We start from the raw sequence: 20,466 nt of genomic DNA, 5'->3' as shown, positions 1-20,466 counted from the left end.
TGTTCCTCCTGAACATCCCAGTTTGACGAGAAAGGTAACAAAACTCAGAGAGCTGGAAAAGAAAGTGAAAGCTAAGGCAATAGGTCCCAGCCAGAATCTGTAAAGAGGGAAAATGGCCATTACAACCGCATTGAATTTGTGCTGTTACCCTTCATTTAAGGTTCTGACATACTTTCCATCAGGATCCTCCCAGTAGTTTAATTCCAAAGGTTTTTTAAATTAAACCACCAAAAAATTGCTGTCATTCCACATTTGGCCCCTGCTTGAAGGTAGGTCTGTGTTCACACTTCTAAAACTGACACTGATTTCAAGCTTTTATTAATTTATATGGAGATCTGAAAAAGCAACGCCACAAGTTGAAGCAAGCCAAGTTTGCATCAGGTCAAACACTTTTCTAAAGGGAAGCGTTCCATCCTGGTAGGATTTTAATTCCAAGGCTTTTCTTGTGTGGAATGAGAGCAATGGTTGGTTTAAAACTACAGTTACAAAACCAAGATGCTTTAATGCTTGACTGACACAAATCTCAGCACCTTGGCTGGGCAATATTCTTGCCCTCCCAGGAATTTCATAGGATCATGGAATGGTTTGGGTTGGAAGGGACCTAAAGATCATCTAGTTCCAAATTCCTTGCCATAGGCAGGGACACCTTCCACTAGACCAGGCTGCTCAAAGTCCTGTCCAGTCCAACCTTGGCTTCTAATATCAATCTCCATCAGCAGATGCTTCTGAGCTCAAGCCTCCCCTCCTTAAATTGTCCCCACCACCACTTCTGGGAATAAATTTTCCTTGAGACCAAATTTCTCCACAGTCTAACCAAATACACTTGCACCAACCAAGGAGAAATTCAGCCTTTTGGTTAAAACCAAACACACTCCTAAAGCTCAGGATATTTCTGCTTCTAAGTTGTTTTGTTTCTTGTTGCTACCTCCTGTTTCCCTATTCTGTGGGTTAGCACTACTTGGTTTTGACTTTGCAGACTTTGTTCCCCCATCTTTTTAATTTAGTTTCCTGTTTTATCAGAAGTGATATTCAATTTCACTTTTGCAACAATAACAACAAAAAAAACATGATTAGTTTACCTGTAAAAACATGTTTACCTGTAGAAAAGTGTTTACCTGTAGAAATGACAGCATTGCTGCCCCACCACATAGCAGTGTTGTGAAGCTCAATTAATGTTTGTGCAGTGCTTTGAAGATGACACACCCCACAATCACTTAGGGTTTATTTGGGGATTTTTTGATTTTTCTATCTTTAAGCCTTGTTGGACCCTTTGTGTTCAGAACGGTGCTCGGCAGCACCTGACAGCTCGTGCTTTCACGGCAGATATCGACAGCAACAAGGGCCTGGCCCCTGTTCCTGCAGGTTGGTTCCTCATCGCCAGCACACTCCTGCTGCATCCTCTTTCTCAGAGAACTGAAGCTCCAGAGCAAAACTTGTGGAAGCTGCTCCATGCACGGAGTGTGCCCCTCCCGCACACCAGGGACAACCGAGCTCAGCAAAGCGGGACTGGGGAGTTGTCCTCAACACCACCGACTCTGCCAAGTCTCCCATGCAGGAACAGCCGCCACGGCACCCACTTGGAGCGTGTACTGTTTAGGAACATCTCAGGCCTCTCTTTCCCTTTTGCTGCACGTCCCTTTCCTGCTTTTTTTTTCGTTTATCATTTATTAAAGATTTCAGTTGACGGGGTTCTTGCTATGCTGAGCTGGAACCTCCTCGTCTGAAGCACTTCCCTGGGCTCTGCAGAACTCCCCTTTGATTACCATACGATTAGTTTGTTCAGCTGATGGCCTTTCTTCTCTGAGATCCTCATTGTGTCTCCTGCCTCCTATGCAGTTCTTAAGAATTTAAATGAGCCATTTTATGTCTCTCTACAAGCAGAGACCAACAAACCCAGCCCCACCCTTCTGCTTTCACTTTTAGTGTGCCTAATAAAAGTAGTGTGAGGGTTGGGTGTTGGTTTGTTGTTTTTTCTTTTCTGGGGGTCGTGGCTAATGGAGAATTTTATGCTGTTTCTGACATTGTTTGTGGTGCCTCCCACCAGACTGTGTGCTCCTGAGGATTTGAAAGACGGTGACATAAATGTCAGGGAAATGCCTCTGCTGTGTCAGGTCTAATTAGACATTTGTACTTGGGGGACAAACACCTTCCTCGTAAAATTCAGAGCTCAGCCTTCCTCAGCACATGCTCAGAGAGCCTTGCAAGGAGAAGGCATCACAGACAGCACACAGACCTATTCCAAACACAACGTGATTTTTTCCAGCATTTCAAGTGAGCCCCCACAACATACACCTCCATCCCCACTCCTGCCCGGAGAGACTTCCAACTCACCAAATAAAGTTGCCTTGCTGTGTTTTACCTGACTGATCTCCAAAAATACAGAAAATCTTGAAGCTCAAGACACCAAATTAGAAAAGAATGAGCAGAACTGGTTCATTAACACCTGCACCTGTGGGCCTCAGTTTGGGGGCATAGCATGGGGTGGTTCCCACCCTGCCATAGAGTAGAAACCCACCACCAGCTGCTTGTCTAACAATTATTCCTACAGAGGATGCTCCTGCAAACAGGGACCTCAGGGCTCACCACTGGGTGCACCTCTGCCGTCTTTTCTTCTCCACTTATGCTTTCCCTCAAAACAGAAGTTTCTCTCCACATTTTAGGTGGAGATGGACACAGGCAGCCCAAGAGTATCTTAATGGTTAGCTCTGTCAGCTGTGAGTCTCCAGTGCCATTAGAGACTTGGCAGGTCCTCTTACAGCACCCTGCAACTCTGACGTGTCTGATGCCAACAACAATTCAAACAGCCTGCAGAAGGATCAACTGCCCAAGACCTCACTTGGACCAAAGCCAGCAGGTACCAGCAGCCATCTATCGCTCTGCTAGGGCAGGTTTACAGCAAGCCATGGAGACCTCCCTATGGACAAATAGGTCAGAGAATCATTAAGGCTGGAAAAGATCATCCGGTCCAACCATTAACCCAGCACTGCCAAGTCCACCACTAAACCACACACACCCCTTTTGAATGCTCCCAGGTTCCCTGGGCAACCTATTCCAACACCTGAACACCCTTTCAGTGAAGACATTTTTCCTACTATCTAATAGATATGAGGAAAAGTCTTGGCAAGAGAGAGGCACTGGGGGAGCCTCACCAGGGCACATGACTGCTCTAGAACACGGCTTTGCCCCGTGCCTCCCGCTGTGATCTCCCTGCTCTGGCCATCACTGTGTGAACAGCCAGTGTCCCTCAGGACAAGAGAGAGAAGCCTGGATTTGTATCTTCACAGGTCCCCGCACGCTTGTGTAGAAAAAAAAATAAGGTTGTGAACTGAAAAAATGAACTCTTAAAATAGTCTCATCTTGTTCTAAGTTTTAACTTCCCCTCCGTTGTCCACCCAAATCTGAGAGAGCAGCTCCCTCTGTGGGTTTTCCTTCCCAGCTGTTTGTTTGCTGCCTGAGGGTGTACTGGGGAAGTGGAGGGGGCACCTGGCTGGCACCCAGCATCACTCATTGCCACTCCCTCACGAGGCAGGGAGGAAGTAAAAGAGCACCACCATCACCACCCGAAGTCCAAAACGTTTGTGCTTCCCTGCCCCTGAGGATAAAATCCAAGAAAACTTTTGCTTTCTGGATCCTTATTTGCACAGGTAGCTCGCTCAGCTGCACCCAAAAACTCCCAGGACTCAACTACCCATGGGAATAAACCTCCGTGCTCTTAGCGAGCACGAGTGAGGCACTGCAGAGTGGGAGCAGCTCTGAGCAAAGAGAACTGAGCAGTAAAATGATCTGTGATACAGCTGCAGAGTCACCGTGCTCACTGCTGCAAGTGGCTTTGTACAACAGGACTCTTGCCTGGAAGAAATTAGGATTTAGTGACAGAACTTATCACTCAGGTGATTACACGAAGAAAATCAGCAGCAGAGCAGTATTTCTCTGCCCTGCCACGAAGAGCAGGTGAATCAAAGTCAAACACACACATATTCAATAAGCTTTACCATCCTGAAATCCCTGCCCCCATAAAAATCACTTTCTGATCTTTAGGTCAGATTAAAATGGTCGAAGCCCACGATCCATTCCTCAGAAAACTGACTTCTGAGGGCACAGGAGACCAAAGCAAGCACCACTCTGCCCTCAGCATCAACAACAGATCCATGCTCCAGGTGCTCTTAGAACATGGAAATCTCCAGCCCCAGCCACATGGTTGGTAGTCAGTGTGCACATGAAAGACCCTGGGCTCTGTTTCGTAAGAGATGTGGTCTCAACCCTGCCTGGATTCCAGGGCAATGACCTGCCACCTACATGAGATATCCTCCGCTGTCCTGACTGCAGGTACCACCCTCTGCTTCCAGCCAGGAGAATGAGTCTTGGCTCTCCACCTGAAATCCCAAATCTGTTTCCTTCACCCTACTGCTGCAGGGGAGCCTGCAACCAAACCTGAGCTTCGCAATCGCCCTCTACCACTCCAGCAGAGCCAAAGCCCCAGACCTGGCAGGGCAGGGGATTGCACAGACACAGCTGTGCCTAGGTTGGGCAAGATCCTTTGGGATATGAGCACTGAGGATTAAAATGTAAATCTGCTCATATGTTGCCCAAAAACGTCTGAGATCTGCAATAAGGAGAAGCAGAGAAGTCCTCTCCAGTGCCAAAAGTTTCAGTGCTTTAGAAGGATGGAAAAAGTGGGGAAAAGGATGTATATTCAAAAGCCAAGGGCCAGGATCACTTCTGTGCTGTGAAATTTACAACCAAAATCCGAGGTTCCCCTTTCTATTCCGAGTACAATGAATTACCAGACCCCAGCCACCCCAATCCCACAATAGTCTGATGGTTACCAGCTTCCCCTCTTCTCCCTGCTTTGGATTGGTACCTCACATGCTCACACATTATTGTGACCTCCCTGCCTGAGGTACATGCGTGTCAAGGGAGGGGCTGGTGTGAGATTCCCAGCCTAATCCAGGAGGATGCACATCCACAGCTCCCGATGACTGAGACGAGAACGTGCCCTGGGGGAGTTTGCAAGGAAGACGAGCCATGTTGAGACAAAGAGGTGTAGCTGGGAGGCACTGAGGAGAGCTGTCAAAAATGGATAGGAGTACTTAAACAACAATAGTCTCCCCAAATGGAGAGAGCTGCTCCCACCCCTCGTTTGAAGCCCGCACCACGGGGCCCAGATGAGCTCCCAACTTTGTTGCTTGTTTGGTTGTTTCTTTTTTTCAGAGAACTAAAAACGTTTCCAAAACTACCTTTAATGAACCGAAAATGTTCATTTGAAAGTCTGTTCTGTGGAAAGAGTGAGGCTGGCGGAGGGAAGGAAGTGACACAGGGTTTGCTGACCGGCGGGAGGCTGCTTTCAATCCCCCCTGAGAGAAACTGAGACGAGGTGTCAGAGCCAGCCAGGAGCCCACAGCCAGGCAAGGAGTTTCATCTGCGAGAACTGACCCATTTTTTCCCCAAATTCTTATTTTCAGGCTGAGCTGCCACCCATGCACATCCATCCTGCCTATCTGAACACTTAAGACAACGCAAAAAATACGTACAGCAGTAGTTATCTGCATTATTTTGGCCAAAGGATGCTCCTTCACAAGGAGGTGGGAATCAGGCAGGCTGTGTCCATTGGGATCAAGGATGAGGCAAGCTACACACGCTGCTAAATCTGAGAACTGCTCCCCGTGCCTAAACTTCGACTTTTCCACTGTCCTGACCCAGCACACAGGAGCTTTCCATCTCTTGGCCCACTGAAGAAAGAGGTGGGAGGGGGGAGGAAAAAAAAGAGGAGGGAAAAAAAAGCCATTTTTTTAACTGAAGGAAAAGCCATGCCAAGTCCTACAAGTACCGCCTGGCCGGGCGCCAGGAAATGTGTAAATTTTCGTGAGCTTGGGCTATTTTGCCAGAAGTCTGCAATGTGTCTGGACACGACTGGTTCCCCTTTGTCAGCCCCGGCCTGACCGACCAGGAAGTTTAAGAGAGAGAGAGAGAGAGAGAGAGAAGGAAAAAAAAAAGAAACAGAGAGAGAGAGAGACAGGCAGACACATTTCCCCACCCCCGGTCACACAATGACTCTCCTGTAATACCTTTCATTTCTGTACCAACAACGCAGTGGTCCCACACTTTGGGCTGGGAGGGGAGGGGGACCAGAGCTCTTTAATTCTTCAAAACCCAACTTCTTTTTCAGTCCCGTGTTTGCTGATAACCTCCCAGCCACCCTCCCAGCTCCACAGTGGTTATTAGCTTGGTTTGTTGCTATAAATACCAGCGTTAACTCCTTGTATTCCCCGAGGACTGAGCTGGGAAGAAAAGGGGCATTTAGGCAACTTTTTCTTCTTTTGCTTTTCCTTAAAAAAAAAAAAAACAACAAGCAAACAAAAAAAAAAAACACCAACCCCAGACTGAATTTCACAAAACACACATTTAATAGATTTACCCGGAGTTTGAAGTAAGGTGCTGGAGGTGTCAAACCTCTGCCCAACCTTCCCTCCTGGCTTTGGGCTGGGGAGGGGGGAAATGCATTTAAATGCATTTAGGAAACACAGATTTCACTGGGCTGAGAGAGCCAGGAGACCTGACTCTGCTTGCAGAAAGATCTGCTGCCATGGCAAGGAGGAGGAGGGGGAAAGGTCACTGAGGGGACACAGGGAGGAAAGGGCAGGGTCCACTCACACCCTTGACTCTGCCCCACTGGCCACGCTGGTCTAACCCAGCATCTTTCACAGCGTGGGGAACGTTCAAGTCCATTTCACAGCTGCAGGACACACCTGCAGAGGCAGCCAAGTGTGGACAGGAGGAAGTTTAAGAGTGAAAATGCTGCTGTTTCTCACCCCACAGACTTTGGGCCATCGCCCTGGTGAGACACTCAACTACCCAGGTCCGTGGGGCCCGAGCAGAAAGTGTGAGGAGCTCTGAGCAGTGCAGAAATTGCATCTCCAGCCAGGTGGTAACGGGTGGAAACCGAAGGGTTTCGATCCTCAGCACCCATGACTAACATGATGAGGACGATTAAAACTCCCCTTCCTGGGGGCGTTAATTCAGCCGATTCTGAGGCAGACGCCCTTAAGTACCAAACCCAAGAATCCTAGGATGGGTTTGGTTGAAAGGCACCTTAAATATTGTTTAGTCCCACTCTCCCTGCCGTGGGCAGGGACACCTTCATCTAAGAAAAGTTGCTTCGAATCCTCTCCAAGAAGGAGGGAAAAAAAAAAAAAAATCCTCTTTTTGCAGATGTTCAAAATTATCCTAGAAGTTTAGTTCTAATGATTTTTGGTGCTTCTAAAAAGGAACTGTGATTATTTAGATAGCCATGTAGCCTCCCCACCCATTGACAGCTGACTTAATCTAAATTAAAAAGAGAAAAAAAAGCAGACTCTGGGAAAATACTGTGTGGCTCGTGTTGAACCAAGTAAATTGATATCCAAGAAATTTTGTGTTTGCCTACACATACACAGAGGGGAGGCTTTCCACAAATGCCAGGAAGGCGAGAAACCTGTTCAAGACAGGTAAAAGGATGCAGAAAAAGAAAGATGTCCAGGTGAACATATGAAAAGAATGGTACTGATAAAGACTAGTTTGAAATCTTTTTTTAAAATGTCCCACTCCAAGAACAAGGCAAAGTGTTCATGGGACCTCAGAGGCATCACAGGTTATATCCAAATATTCACAGGGATGAGATGCTCATGAGCAAGTTCTCAAAAGAAAGGGATACCGATTTCTTACTTTTCACCATCAGGTGTTCTCATCACTACTTTCCACCAGCTCTCCCTGAGTGAATCCAATCAGTTTAGCCAGAGAAATTAGACCCTATATCCATTAAAACTATCTTTCCCTAAGACACCTGTCCCAGCTCAGTTCAGCAGCCAGACCAGAGACCCTTCCCTGCCTCAAAAGCTTTTTCAGCTCCTGCAAGCCCCTATTGCCAGAAAACCATGTTTATTCTACTTACCCAAATATTGCTTCATTTACTAAAACTGGAAAAAAAGTAACATTACCCCAAAATCATTCTGGCTAAGAGCATGCAAGGCACCAGATGCAGAAAACATGGGAACAGCAGCTTTCCAGCTACAGTGGCTGTAATGAGGGAATCTCATGGCACCAACCCAGCCATTTCCATCCAGGATACTGCCAGGCTTTAGGATGAGGGGACAGAAGCTGCTCTTCAACGGCCAGAGGATGCCTCAAGTAGACACAAAGGCTCAGTTTTAAACAAGAATTAAAGTGTTTGCACATAAGCTTCCACAGGTGAGGCTTGAGAAGTTTGGGAATGTATTTGGATGTTCCACCAAGAGTGACTCCAGTTATTCACACAAGTAAAGGAAATTGAGGTGTTCCACAGGAGATGCAAGTCCCTCACAGAAGAGAGGGAAGGGAAAGGTGAAGACAAAAAAAAATGCCCAGCTTTGCTCTCAGGTTTTTCTTTTAACCCCAAAAGCCAGTGGTTTACACATAAAATTTTAACAAATTAATTTCTTCCCTCACTAATGGAAACATATTTCACTGCAGGAAGGAGAAAAAAAATTTATCCCAACTCTATCAAGACCCCGTTTGCCCACAGCCAGTGTTTCTGGTGGCTTCCTTAGGCTGGCCTGAATCAAAGCTGCCATTCATCCATGGCCCACTCCCGCACGAGACCTGGGCACACTGATCTGCCATATACTCGTCGGGAAGGACACCAAAATAAAGCAGGTGCCATTAGCATTCAGAGCACACATGCACTTGCTAACCCCCCTTTCATAGCCTTGTGTATGCCTTGAATCAGAGGGCTAACGAGACAGAATGCTATGAATAAACTCGGTATGAATAAAGTATGAATTCTCGGTATGAATAAGGTCTTGGAGTAAGTGTTCAAAAACCCAGTGTCACCCCAAAGCCTCCCAGTGCAGACAGGGATAAAGGGAGAACAAGAGTGGCCCAGCAGTGCATCAGCCACAGCTTGGGGTCCCTCCTGCCAGGGGCAGCTCAGGAGCAGGGATCGTCCTGCCCAGCAAACACACAAGAGGTGGTGGTGGGTGACTGCCTCCCATCTCCAGCTCACCTACTAAAAACTTTTTAAGAAGCCCAGCCTAGATGAAACATCAAACTCTGTACATCTTAGTAATTCCTCGTGGGACCCACCCAGTTCTCCACAACCCATTACACCATCTATCACTGCTTGTAACCTCCCTCTATTTCAGTATTATGGCAAAATAGCCTTTCTCTCCATCTCTATTATTGATAATTACTGAAAAGAAATATCAAATACCCTGTGTGCCAACACACTGTTGGTGTTCTCCTTGACTCCAACCTTCTCCCAAGGCCAGGAACCTTGGAACCATCCTTGACACTCCAGCTTTCTTTCCCTCCTGTCTCCCATGCCCATAAATCCGCCTGTCACCACCTCTGGTTCTCTGACAGAGCCCATCTTCACCTTGACCCCCCAGCTGCCGAAATCTCTATCCAGCCCATAATTACTTCCCATCTCGACTCCAGTAAATTCTTTCCTCCTCTTTCATTTTTATGGCCTTTCTAAAAGTAATCCAGATCCCTGCTCCTCCCCCTCTCCAGGAGGTGAATTCCCAGCCCTAAGACAGCTGCACGAGGGCAAGATGGCTTCTCCCCTCCAGATAAGGACTGAGCTACCTCACCTTCCCCAGGGAATAAGAGCTCCTATAGGAGCTGGAGTTGTGGGGGAAATGATGTGCTCCATCCCTTCACCCTGACCTGCCCCATGCACTCATGGCCCTGGACCACTTGCTGTAGCACCAGCTGGAGAAGTTGGTTAACCAAATGCTAAGGGAAATAAGAATGAAAATAAAATTAGAGTAAGATATTCAAAATCAATTAATAAATAAATAAACTAATCAAAGCCTGATGTCAAAACCCAGATTGAGCAAGGATGACCCTTGGCAGCCTGGCTGTGTGTGACTCTAGAGGTACAAGGCAAACAATGACCAAAAAGCATCCGTGGAGGATTAAAACATGGAGCTCGAGAGGATAAAACTTTTGGGAGCACACCTGGCTCCTTGGAGCTGCTCTAAGAATGGAAGCGCACAAAACACACACAGAAACAAAGCCCAAAATGAATTTGATGACCGATAGTCCCCACGAGAAATGCCAAAGGAGCCCAACTATCAATTTCACAGGTCGGCTCAATGAGACGAGGACAGAAGGGAGGAGAGCACCGGTGACATCCCACTGGGGTCCTGGGGGCTCCCCACAGAGGGACCCCTGTCCTTTGCTCCCCAGCTCCTGAGGAGTATGGAGTGATTAATTGCTCGTGCAGGAATCGATCCAGCTTTACAAAAAGCATGGGCTTGCCATTTCTTTGGGAGGGGCCACCTGGAGAAGCTGAAATTCAGAGGGCCTGAAGTAATTGTGTTTCTCTGTCTTTTCCTGGCATTTTTAGGTACTGATTAATGTGGAGCCCAGGGAAATCAATAACATTAACCCTTAGGAAGTGTTTGCATTTATGTAGAGAATGCTGCATGTGTGATGGGCTGGGGTTTATCCTCTCCAAGCAGGATGGAAAGTTGGAGAGGTCGCCTAGTGCCACCCCTGTGGTTTTGGGGGATGTCCAGGGAGAGGAACACACTCCCCCCCCCCCCCCCCCCCATGGCAACCTCTTCAGGATTACAGCGGGAGAAAATAAGTTTCAAAAATATAAATAAAATAATGAGATAAGAAATAAAAATAGAGGCACGTGATGTTTCATTGGCTGGGGGGGGGGGGCTCTCCAGGAGTGCCACAAGCGCCGGTGGCACAAAGCGCCGCAGTCTGTCCCCGTCGCAGCATCTTTCACTCGGGTGCAGACAAATTGATTTGCAAAGGTTGAGGCTGGCAGCTCAGCCTGCTTTGCATAGCCAGCGCTCCCCGGCCACACAATAAAAAGTAGCCTGGCAAACAGAGGCACGCAGCGGGAACTGGCCGGTTCAAAGTCCAAACCCCACACCCCCTCACCCCAGTCTGGTTTGAAAGGTCACTGTGTGTCTGGGAAAATAGTCTCAGGATACGATCCTTTATTAAAGGTCACTATTTTTCAACGGCACTTAACACACACTTGCACACAAATTGAGGCTGGATAAAAAAAAAAAAGGAGAGAGAGAAAAAAAAAAAAACTTGGGGGCTGCCTCGCATTGTACATTGTGCTCGCAAGATTTATGTCTTGTGGTCACCAGCAGTAAACACACACTGCTTCAGTATTAAAGTTCACATTAATCCACCCTTTCCCCCCCCTCTCCCCTCCTCCTTTAAATCAGCCTCCCTCTTTGCAAGGCAAACAGTGGCGAGGCAGGACTTTAACTAATCACTTTTGTTTTTCCTCCCTGCTACAGGGTTTACCTTCCCATGTGGTTTTTCCCCCCTCTAATTTTGTTTGGATGCTGGCTTTGGTTTGATGTGTTGCTCAGAGGTTTCGGGCTGTTGATGTGAGCTTTTTGTTTTAACTCATCTCTGTGCAATACGTTATTACGAACATAGCGTTTACACTATAGAAGAAATACAAAAAGATACTATTAAACAGTTTTTTGTTGGGTTTTCTTCCCCGAGTTCTACAGTCATATATCACAATGAGACATGCAGTGATTAAAAACAGAAAGCTTTTTTTGCCTCACAGACACATCTGTATTATATTTCTTTATGCAAATGCATTACAAGTAAAATAATTCCTATTTTACACACACAACCCCCCATGACGAATGTTTTTTACTCATTAAAAAAAACTTTTGAAACTCTGTGTTAATAGGTGAACCAGTTTTAATGAAGATGCCAAATTAATTTCTACAAGAACTGGAAAAATAAAAAAAGCTCACCCAGTGAATTTCACCTGGGAAGCAAAGCATACAGTGCTTTGGATTTCCATTTTGTTCCATAATAATATATTTTCAACCTATCAAAAGCACAATAATTTTTTTTTGCTTAAAAGTTTGTAAAATATACACGTGCAACTGTGAAAACATCCCAGGCTTATTGCAACACCTCAAAACAAACAACAATTTTTTTTTTCCAAGTATGGTAAGTAAAATTTAAATTATTTTGCATGGCCAGCACCAGTATTTGTATGAATACTTCGATTCTTTTGTCTGTTGGGTTTCACCTTGCCAGGGTGGGAGTTGTTAAGGGTGAGCTCCTCTGCAGTGACCACTTCCAAGTTATCCATCAGGCTGGCATTAATCCAGCCAGACCCTAACTGGGGTGGCCAGGAAAAGTACCAAGTGGGAAGGTAAAGGGGAAATGAGAGAGAGGAGGTAGAAGTGAAACTCTTGAGATAGATGAACCCAGGGGCTGGGTTTAAATTAAAAAAAAAAAAAAAAAAGTTCTTTTCAAAGGTCACTAAACACACAGGGTTTGGTCATCTTATAAATAGGTATTTTTTAAAAGGGTTTATGGGGATTTTTGGGTGTATATATAAATAAAAATACACAGGCAGAGGTTCAGACTCAGAGGTCCCACCTCTCATCTCTGGAGCAGCCCTGTTTCCCACAATCTCGCTGACATCAATGTGCTCCTGAGGACAGGGAATAAGCATGGTTATCTGCTCCTGCTTCCACAGTCCTCCTCCCAGGACTGGGGCAGGTGTGCTCAGGACCAGCACTCCTGCAGGACATGCCTTAGGCACAGTATTTTGGAGGGGTGCTTTAAACCCAAATTCTCTGCCACTGCATATATGCCTTTGGAAGGGGTTAATGCAGCAGTGAAATTAAGAGGAAAATACCAGGGGGTGCCCAAACATGCAGGAAAGAACAGGAGCTTTGTGGCGGCATCCCCAAAACTGGCTTTTTTGCTTCAAAATGAACCCCAAAAAATTGAAGGTGAGAGAAAGAGCAATGAGGACCCTTTTGCCAGTGAGGTAGAAGGGTTTTTTGGTAGGCTGTTTTAGTTGTTTTGTTTGGTTTTGAGGGGTTTTTGTGGGTTGTTGTTGTTGTTTTGGTTTGGTTTTTTAATTTAGGTACACTTGGTTTGCCACAAGAATTAGGGCATTATTCCACCTCCTGAAAAGTCTGTTCCTAATTCCTAGGATGCTTCCAAGCACAAAAAGGGCCTATAAGAATGCTGTTCTCCTGCTAAGGAGACCTTCCAGCACCTCTTTGTTCACAACTTCCCCAGCCAGGGACAAGCTGGTGGCCTCAGACATGGATTGTCCCAAACCAACAGGCACTCAGGGGAAGTTTCCACTGATGGGATGTCTCAGAAATTCCCACATCTCGCAAACAGCATCACTCGATGTGCCCAGGCATCCCTCACTGGGGAGCTCTTATGGGCAAATCAATGTCCAGAGCCAGCCCAAAGCCCCAGAAAGAGCAGAGCAGAGGTGTTTGGTACTGTAAAGGTGCTTCCTGACAAACAAATCCCCCCCACCACCACATTTGCTCCCCATTTTCCCTCACCTGAGATCTGCCAGCACTGGCTGTGGGGAAGGAGAAAGGATGCAATGAGATCCCAAAGCATTCCTCTCCTGATGATTGTATTGGATGAAGCCACCTCTGCATGAATTACAGAAGGAGCATCAGGTTAAAAGGGCTTCTCCTTGAAATCCCCAAAATACAGCTGGCATGCCAGAGCGGGAATCTCCTGGAATGAGACCCACACAAGCTCCCACAGTTGTGAGCCCAGAACTTCACAGTTTCGGTAGATTTTGATTCAGAATGAAACTGTCTTGGACAGACAGACAGCACCTGAAAGTCCCCTCTTTACAGATCAATATTGCTTTTGACAAGTCAGCTCCTTGCACCCAGACCAGTGACCCACATGGATCCAGCCTTCCCTTTCTTGGGCAAAGAACTCCAAGGAAATCCATAAACCCCCATAACCATTTGCATGACACCCCCTGCTTCTGCTGCCCGTTTGAAAAAAAAATAAAATAAAAACATTCCCATGTGACTCCAACCTGAATTTAGAAAATTTGGGAAGGGAGAGTGCCTGCCTTGTCTCAGTTGCAGCCCTGTACTAAGAAAGAGGAACTGCTGAGTCCTGCTCTCTTCTGCTCCCATCCCACACCAGGGCTGCCCACAGCCTCAGGAGCCTTCCCAAGGTGCAGCCCATCCCATAGCTGCTTTGGGGAGGCTTCCCACGATGGGGAAGGGATGCTTTGCTTAGGGTTTCGTGCACATCCACACCCCCATCCACCAGCCACCCTGACTTAAATTCACAGAAAATGCAGTTTTTGCTTGCAGAGGTTGGTGTTGATGTGTAGTTCCTACAAAGGTTGGTTTCTCAGACTGAGGCCAGTGACCAAAAAATCTTGGTCTCATTTTTTGGCAGCAACTCAAGATTCTGGACTCATCACTTCACTGCTCTGTTCCCCAGTTTCCCTTCTCCCCAGCAGGGCCAGTAACAACTCCTCACCCCTGCATAACAGAAATTAACAATTGCAAGCCACCCTTTTGTCCAGAGATCCTGCCTGAAAGTTTTCAAACTGTTTCACACTCTTGTTATTGTCCAGCACAACAATAATATAAAGTATCATGTGCTGCACTAAATTAAATTCTAAAACCAAAAGTGTTTTTTAAATAAAGTACTCAAGGACATCTTTTCATGGGCTAAGAAGGATGTCCCATTGGAGACCCCAAGCATTCTGAGATCTGCTTGCTCTGGGTGATTCATTTGAGTGGATCTGTCCACCTGCCTAAAAATGAATGCAGGGAGAGGAGATCAATGCATCCAGCTCATTTCTCAGGCCAGAAAAATGCCAGGTGGAGCTGCAACTCTTACCCCCCCGCAAAAAAAAAAAAAAAATAAAGCCGCTGTAGGGTGTCCCTCAGCATCCAGCCTCCCAAAAAACATCACAGGCAGCTACTAGACTGACTTGAAGTTATGACAAAGTCCTGTTACAAATTACTGAAACTTAAGGTTTTCCTTGCAAATCGAGCTCCTTCTGGTTCACAAATTTCCACATACAAACTTACAAGCATTACATGTTTGTGTTAGCTTTATTCAATAAAAGCAGTTCCCTTTAAATGGGCAGCAACTATTCACTGGCAAGGATCTGCAAGACCATCTCCAATACTGTGCTGCTTTGCAGGATGGGGGAGAAGTGTTGTCTGGGGGACCTTTGAAGGTTTTTTTTTTCCTCTTTTGCGTCCTTTTCAGCAATACATTTCCTTATGCCCTACTTGACTGAACACCAGATCTTGATGTGAAGTATCAGAAGCCAATCTCTGCCAGAAAGACAGATACTATAAATGGCCAAAGGTCTGATTTGGCACCAAGCAAGCCCTGAATTATTATTTTTAAATTGGCATCTATTTTCAGTCATGCTTCTTACGCTGCTGAAAGAGAATTGATGTCACGCTGTTGGTGCATTTTGTGAGCTCAAGCTCAGTGCCAGAGCCATCAAACTCTTAAGTTAATGCAAGTCTGAAGTAAATGAGCCCAGAGCCAGAGGTTCTGGTTTCTGGCAGGAAAACAAATAAATCTGCACTGCAAATCTGTTCAAATCCTAGCGTCCACCTCCCCAGCCAGAAGTTGCTGGGAGAGGCTGCTGTGATCCAGGCTCAGTCCCCAATGTTCAGACCAGCAGCAGCTCTGTGCCCTGGCTTTTGCTGAGAAAGCCCAACGAGAAAAACTGCATCTCTCTGAGGAACTGGGTGAGAACTGCCTGTTACTGCATCAGGGACAATGCCATCTTCATCCCAGTGCTGGCTTTGATCTGTTATCTGTGATCCAGCAGTACAAACCCCAGTTTGGAGCTCAAAATCCACATTTTCTGAAGGCAGGATAACCTTCCCTAAGAGCTGGCTTTTAGGGACAAGACAAACCTCTTACCACCCCCAGCAGAGCCATTAAACCCTTCATTAATCTGCCAAAAGGGACCACTTGTGGCAAAAAGTTTTATGACCCGTGATCAGGCTGGGGAGGACCACAGGAGAAGGATGCTCAGTGGGTACAGAAAGAAGTTCATTAATTAAATATCATTTTTGGACACTACTTCCACAAGCTGCATTTGAACTGGTGACCTCCAGCAAGAATATCAGTCCCCTGAGCCCCCCAGTTCCCCTCTGTAAAGGCTCTTGCTTTAACCAGTGCCTCCACACACGTCTCAGCCCTTCCTCTCCCTGTCACTTCACGTCCCAGCATTGACATATGGTTGAACCGATATCCTTCCTCCGCTTCCTCTCTCGTTGCTAAATGTCCAGCAGAATTGCACAAAAGCACCCGACAGGAAAGGTCAAGCTGAGTTTCATGCCTGAGGTCTAGGATTACATCAAATTCAACGTTCATCTGTCCTGAGCATCGGGCAAGCACTTCCCAGTTTCAGCCTACTCACAGCCAAAGGAGCAGAAGAGTGTTTCCACATGGGTTTGCCCAACTCTTGCCTTGAAAACCTCATCAGATCATTCCCACATCCCTGTGGGGAGGAGGCTGGATCTCACCTCACCAGGGCTGCACATGCAGAGACCTACAGAGCTGCCACAGGCAAAATTAAGATTTGCTAAAACTCTCTGCACCTCGAGCTTGCAATTCACTACAATATTCCTGACTAAAGAAATAAGCCTGGAAAAGCTTTGAACATTCCCAAGCAGCTTCAGGACTGCCTCAGATTCTGCAAACTTGGAATTGAAATCAACACTCAACAAACAAAACAAATTTTAAAAAAAACACTCTTTAAAAAGCACAGGCTTTTGATGAAAATGTTTAGGAAGAGATCTGACACAAAGGGATTTAATCAAAGTCCATGCAGTAATAACACTCTAAAGTTATTGATATGCTTAAGTGGCTCCTAAGTATTCCACAAACATTAATGAGTTTATCTGTACAATCCTCTCAAAGATTGAGCTATATCTCTGGGTTAAAACTCCAGATTAAAACTTCCAGATGTCACAAAGCCTCAACTAGAGCCAAGAATTAAGCCCAAGTCTCCAACAAATGCCTTAGCCACAGGAAAGGTGGGCTGAGCTGAGCCAGAGACGAGATGCTTTGATCTGCACCACTTGACTTTTCCCCAGGTGAGACCTTGCCACGCCAACACTTATCTCACTGGCTGAGGTCTCCACGAAATACTTCTCACTGTGACTCCAAAGCAGAAATACTGAGTAATATTGCACCAGCAACATCCATTTCATTTCATTCCCACACCTGCTTCCCCAGCCATCCCCAGAGGAGGTGTTCCCTCCCTGGCCCCCGAGGGCTCGGCACCCACAGCCCCAGGTTTTAGTTAACCTGGGCTGACTTCTCACAGGAGCCATTGAAGTCTCTAAGGTCTTACCTGTGTTTCACCAAAAATCTTTTCCTTAAAATAGTTACTCAGATGCTCCTGGGCCCAAAAGCACTGAGTTGCAAAGGAAAAAAGCCTCATTTTTTGCTTCCGTGACAAATCAGGTTTTGAGCACAGCTAAAGCTACTGCTAAGGCTATTTCTGATGAAAAGAGAGTATAATCTAAGCAAGATTATCAGGGTTTATAATAATTAATTCAATCTCCAATGCTGAGATCAAGCCACTTGGTTCACCAGCTTCTCCTTCAACACAGGCTGAGCCCAAATCCCATCTCTCCTGCCCCTGGCAGAAGTTGTCCGAGCAAAGCAAGTATGACCAAGTGCTGGAAAGAACAAAATTCAGCTTGGTAAGGAAAACGTGGCTGTCACCCCACTTCCCCTTCAGCTACCTGGCAGAAAGGGGCACTTCCAGAAACTGCAGTTTTGGGCAGAGTTCACGCAACTGAGATAGAAAAGTTCTCCCACAGGAGTAGGAAAGAAGCAGCAACACATGGAAAAGTTAGTTTCTGTATCAGATTTGCTTGCTAATTACTGGGAAGAGAGGACATACAGCATCAAATCAGAATTATGGGACTAAAGGCTGATGCAGAAACATTAAACCAGTGTTAATGTAGCATTAAAGCACCGGGGGACAAGCTTGAATAGCTTGCCAGACAAAGCAAGGACATCCAACCACCGAGGCAGGTGCACAGGGTCTGTCAGAAAAGGACCTCCCCAAAACAAGGGTCCAGCCCCTCTGAAAGCTCCAGACCTGTCCTCAGGAAAACGCACTACCTACCCCCTGACTTGGGAGGGACATCACAAGTCTTATTTTCACCACCATCTCCTCACTGTCAAAGCTGCACTGCAGCTTGAATATCATTACAGGAAGATCTAACAGCTCTACCTACAAACACCTTCAAGATTTGGAAAAGGATATGAATAGCTATAGCTATTTTAAAGAATGAAATTAAATCCTACAGCTTTTAGGCCTGGCAAGGTTGGGCTGAAATGTGTAACATCTAAGAGGTGACCAGCCCTTAAAAGAAGTTGTTGTCCTCATTGGACAGGGGAATGAACTAGATGGTCTTTAAAGTCCCTTCCAACCCAAACCATTTTACAGTTCTCTGAAATCAACGATCCACAGCTTCCTGAAGAAGCCAGGGAGGGAAAAGCTGTGGCTACAAAGCAGCGCTAGGGCTGTTCTTCCCATGGCCAGGCATTTCAAACTTGCTTCTGCAAACATGAACAGGTGGGAGTTGTTAGCAATGGTCAGCAGAGCATCACTTGTCGAGTGGCAGCAGATGCTTGTATTACTCAGGCATTGAGAGCAGGGATAGATGTATTGACAAGTCCTGAGCATCCCACAGGTGGCTGCTGAAGAACCAGTGCTATGCATCACTTGAACTAAACAAACATGAAATAATTAAGATGCAGATTTTTATGTACATTCTGGTTTTTTAGTAGTTTACTACTACCCTGGGCAGAAGTCTGCTCTCTGTCACCTGAGACCTGACGGAGAGGAGCCACATAACCCTGCACAGCAGGTCATGAAAACACCAGGAATGCAAGGACAGGGAAAGAACTAAGGAAAATCTAAAGCCCTTACACCTTTCATGTAGAAAGACTGGGTGGAAAATAAAAATAAAGACGAGCTTGTGAGATTGAGTGTTATTACCTAAACAATGGGTCTAATCCTGGAATGCGCTGAGCACGTCTTGAACCTTTCCCAGCTCCTCCAGCTGGTGTTGGTGCTGTCTGGAATCGAAGAGAATGCGCTCTGCACAAAGAGGAGATGCGGTTTGGGCTTGTCCAAGATTTTCCATTTCAAACTCCCACCCCCCCTCAACTGATAATTTGGGTTTTGCTTAAAAAGTATGAGAGTGAGGAAAATCTCAGCCTGCCTCAAAAAGAAGGGAGCAGGAACTCACTTAGGGACTGCCCCCAAATGGGTCAGCTTTGGCTTTTCTGCAAAAATGTTGCAAAAAATAGTTTAAGAAGTTGTGTAAGAGTAATCTCCTTGCAGCCAGCTCTGAAGGCAATAAGCTACAACAGGATCTGTTCTCTCAGACAACTAATACACACTGAGCTTCCACTTAAGCCTTTGGAAAGAGCTACACACGATTCATACGTTATGGATACACTGGGAAACTCAAGGCATTGAGTTTCCAAGGTTCTAGAAGATGAACCCATTCCTAGCAAACAAATGACATTCCAACTCAGGATATTCTATGATTCCATTGCTTTATTCAGCAGACATGGATCTATTGGCCATGAGAAAAGCAACAGTGAGAAGGGAAGGTTGCAATATCTTTAACCCTCTAAAGACTCCAGGCAAGAAAAAGAACAACCTTGACCCACAGCATGGCTGAGGCCAGGCAGATTCCCAGTCCAGCTGGGAAGAGCTAAATGTTTTGCCTTTACTTTGGATGAAATTTGCTGAGAAAAATCTTCCAGAAATCTTTAAAATGAGAAATAGGCATTTAAAATATTAAGATATCGCTCCCTTCCAGCCAAAGCCCACAAAAAAAATCCCACAACTACATTTCATTCACACTCTCCTTCCTGAGACTGCAACAGCTGCTAAAATTAGGAGTTGTAGCTCCAAAATCCACAAAGGAGTTAAGATCTCGGTCATAAGCTTCCCAACCCATTATCACCCATTGTGTGATAAACATCTTCCTAAGTAGGCACTCTCCTCTACCCTCAAGCACCTTCTTTAATTGTGTCTTCAGCTAAAAGCAAATCATCCTGCCTCTTAATATCAGGTTTGATTAAGTTAATCTTGATGTGATATCATGAAATAATATTTACTGCTCTCCAATAATTTATGTAAATAGCTTCCCCTTTCACCCCAGCCGTACGGGATGACAGGTGATTCAGTGCTGCTGCTCCATGCTCACATCTGTGGCCAAGGCGGGCGCTTCTGCAGGGCTCCTGATGGATCGAGCCAGCGTGGTAGGAGAACATATGGTCCATCATAAGGACGAAGCCTACCTTCCTCTTTGGCCTCAAAACCCCCAAGCTGCTCCAGGACTGAACAAAAGAATGCTTTCAATTTTTTTTCCCCCAGCAAGTCTTTAAGCGGGTATTATTATCGTATTTCATGTTGTATTTCGCTGCTCAGTAAGGAAAGCCCATCGCACACACCAATATCCAGCCACCGCGAGTAGTTTCCAACAGGCTGAGATATCGCTCCTTGCTGACTTGAGCTCAAACCAAGCTCACACCACATTCACCACCACAGCTCCTCACAGATTTAAGAGGAGCCTGAAGTCAGCCCAGACAGCTGAGATAAGGAGGGAGATAAGAGGAACC

The sequence above is a fragment of the Corvus kubaryi genome, unplaced genomic scaffold (assembly GCF_017639235.1).
Source record: "Corvus kubaryi isolate FWS band 111438036 unplaced genomic scaffold, C.kubaryi_AGA036_p1.0 70, whole genome shotgun sequence".
In the NCBI taxonomy this organism is placed as follows: domain Eukaryota; kingdom Metazoa; phylum Chordata; class Aves; order Passeriformes; family Corvidae; genus Corvus; species Corvus kubaryi.
This window is presented reverse-complemented; position numbering follows the sequence as displayed.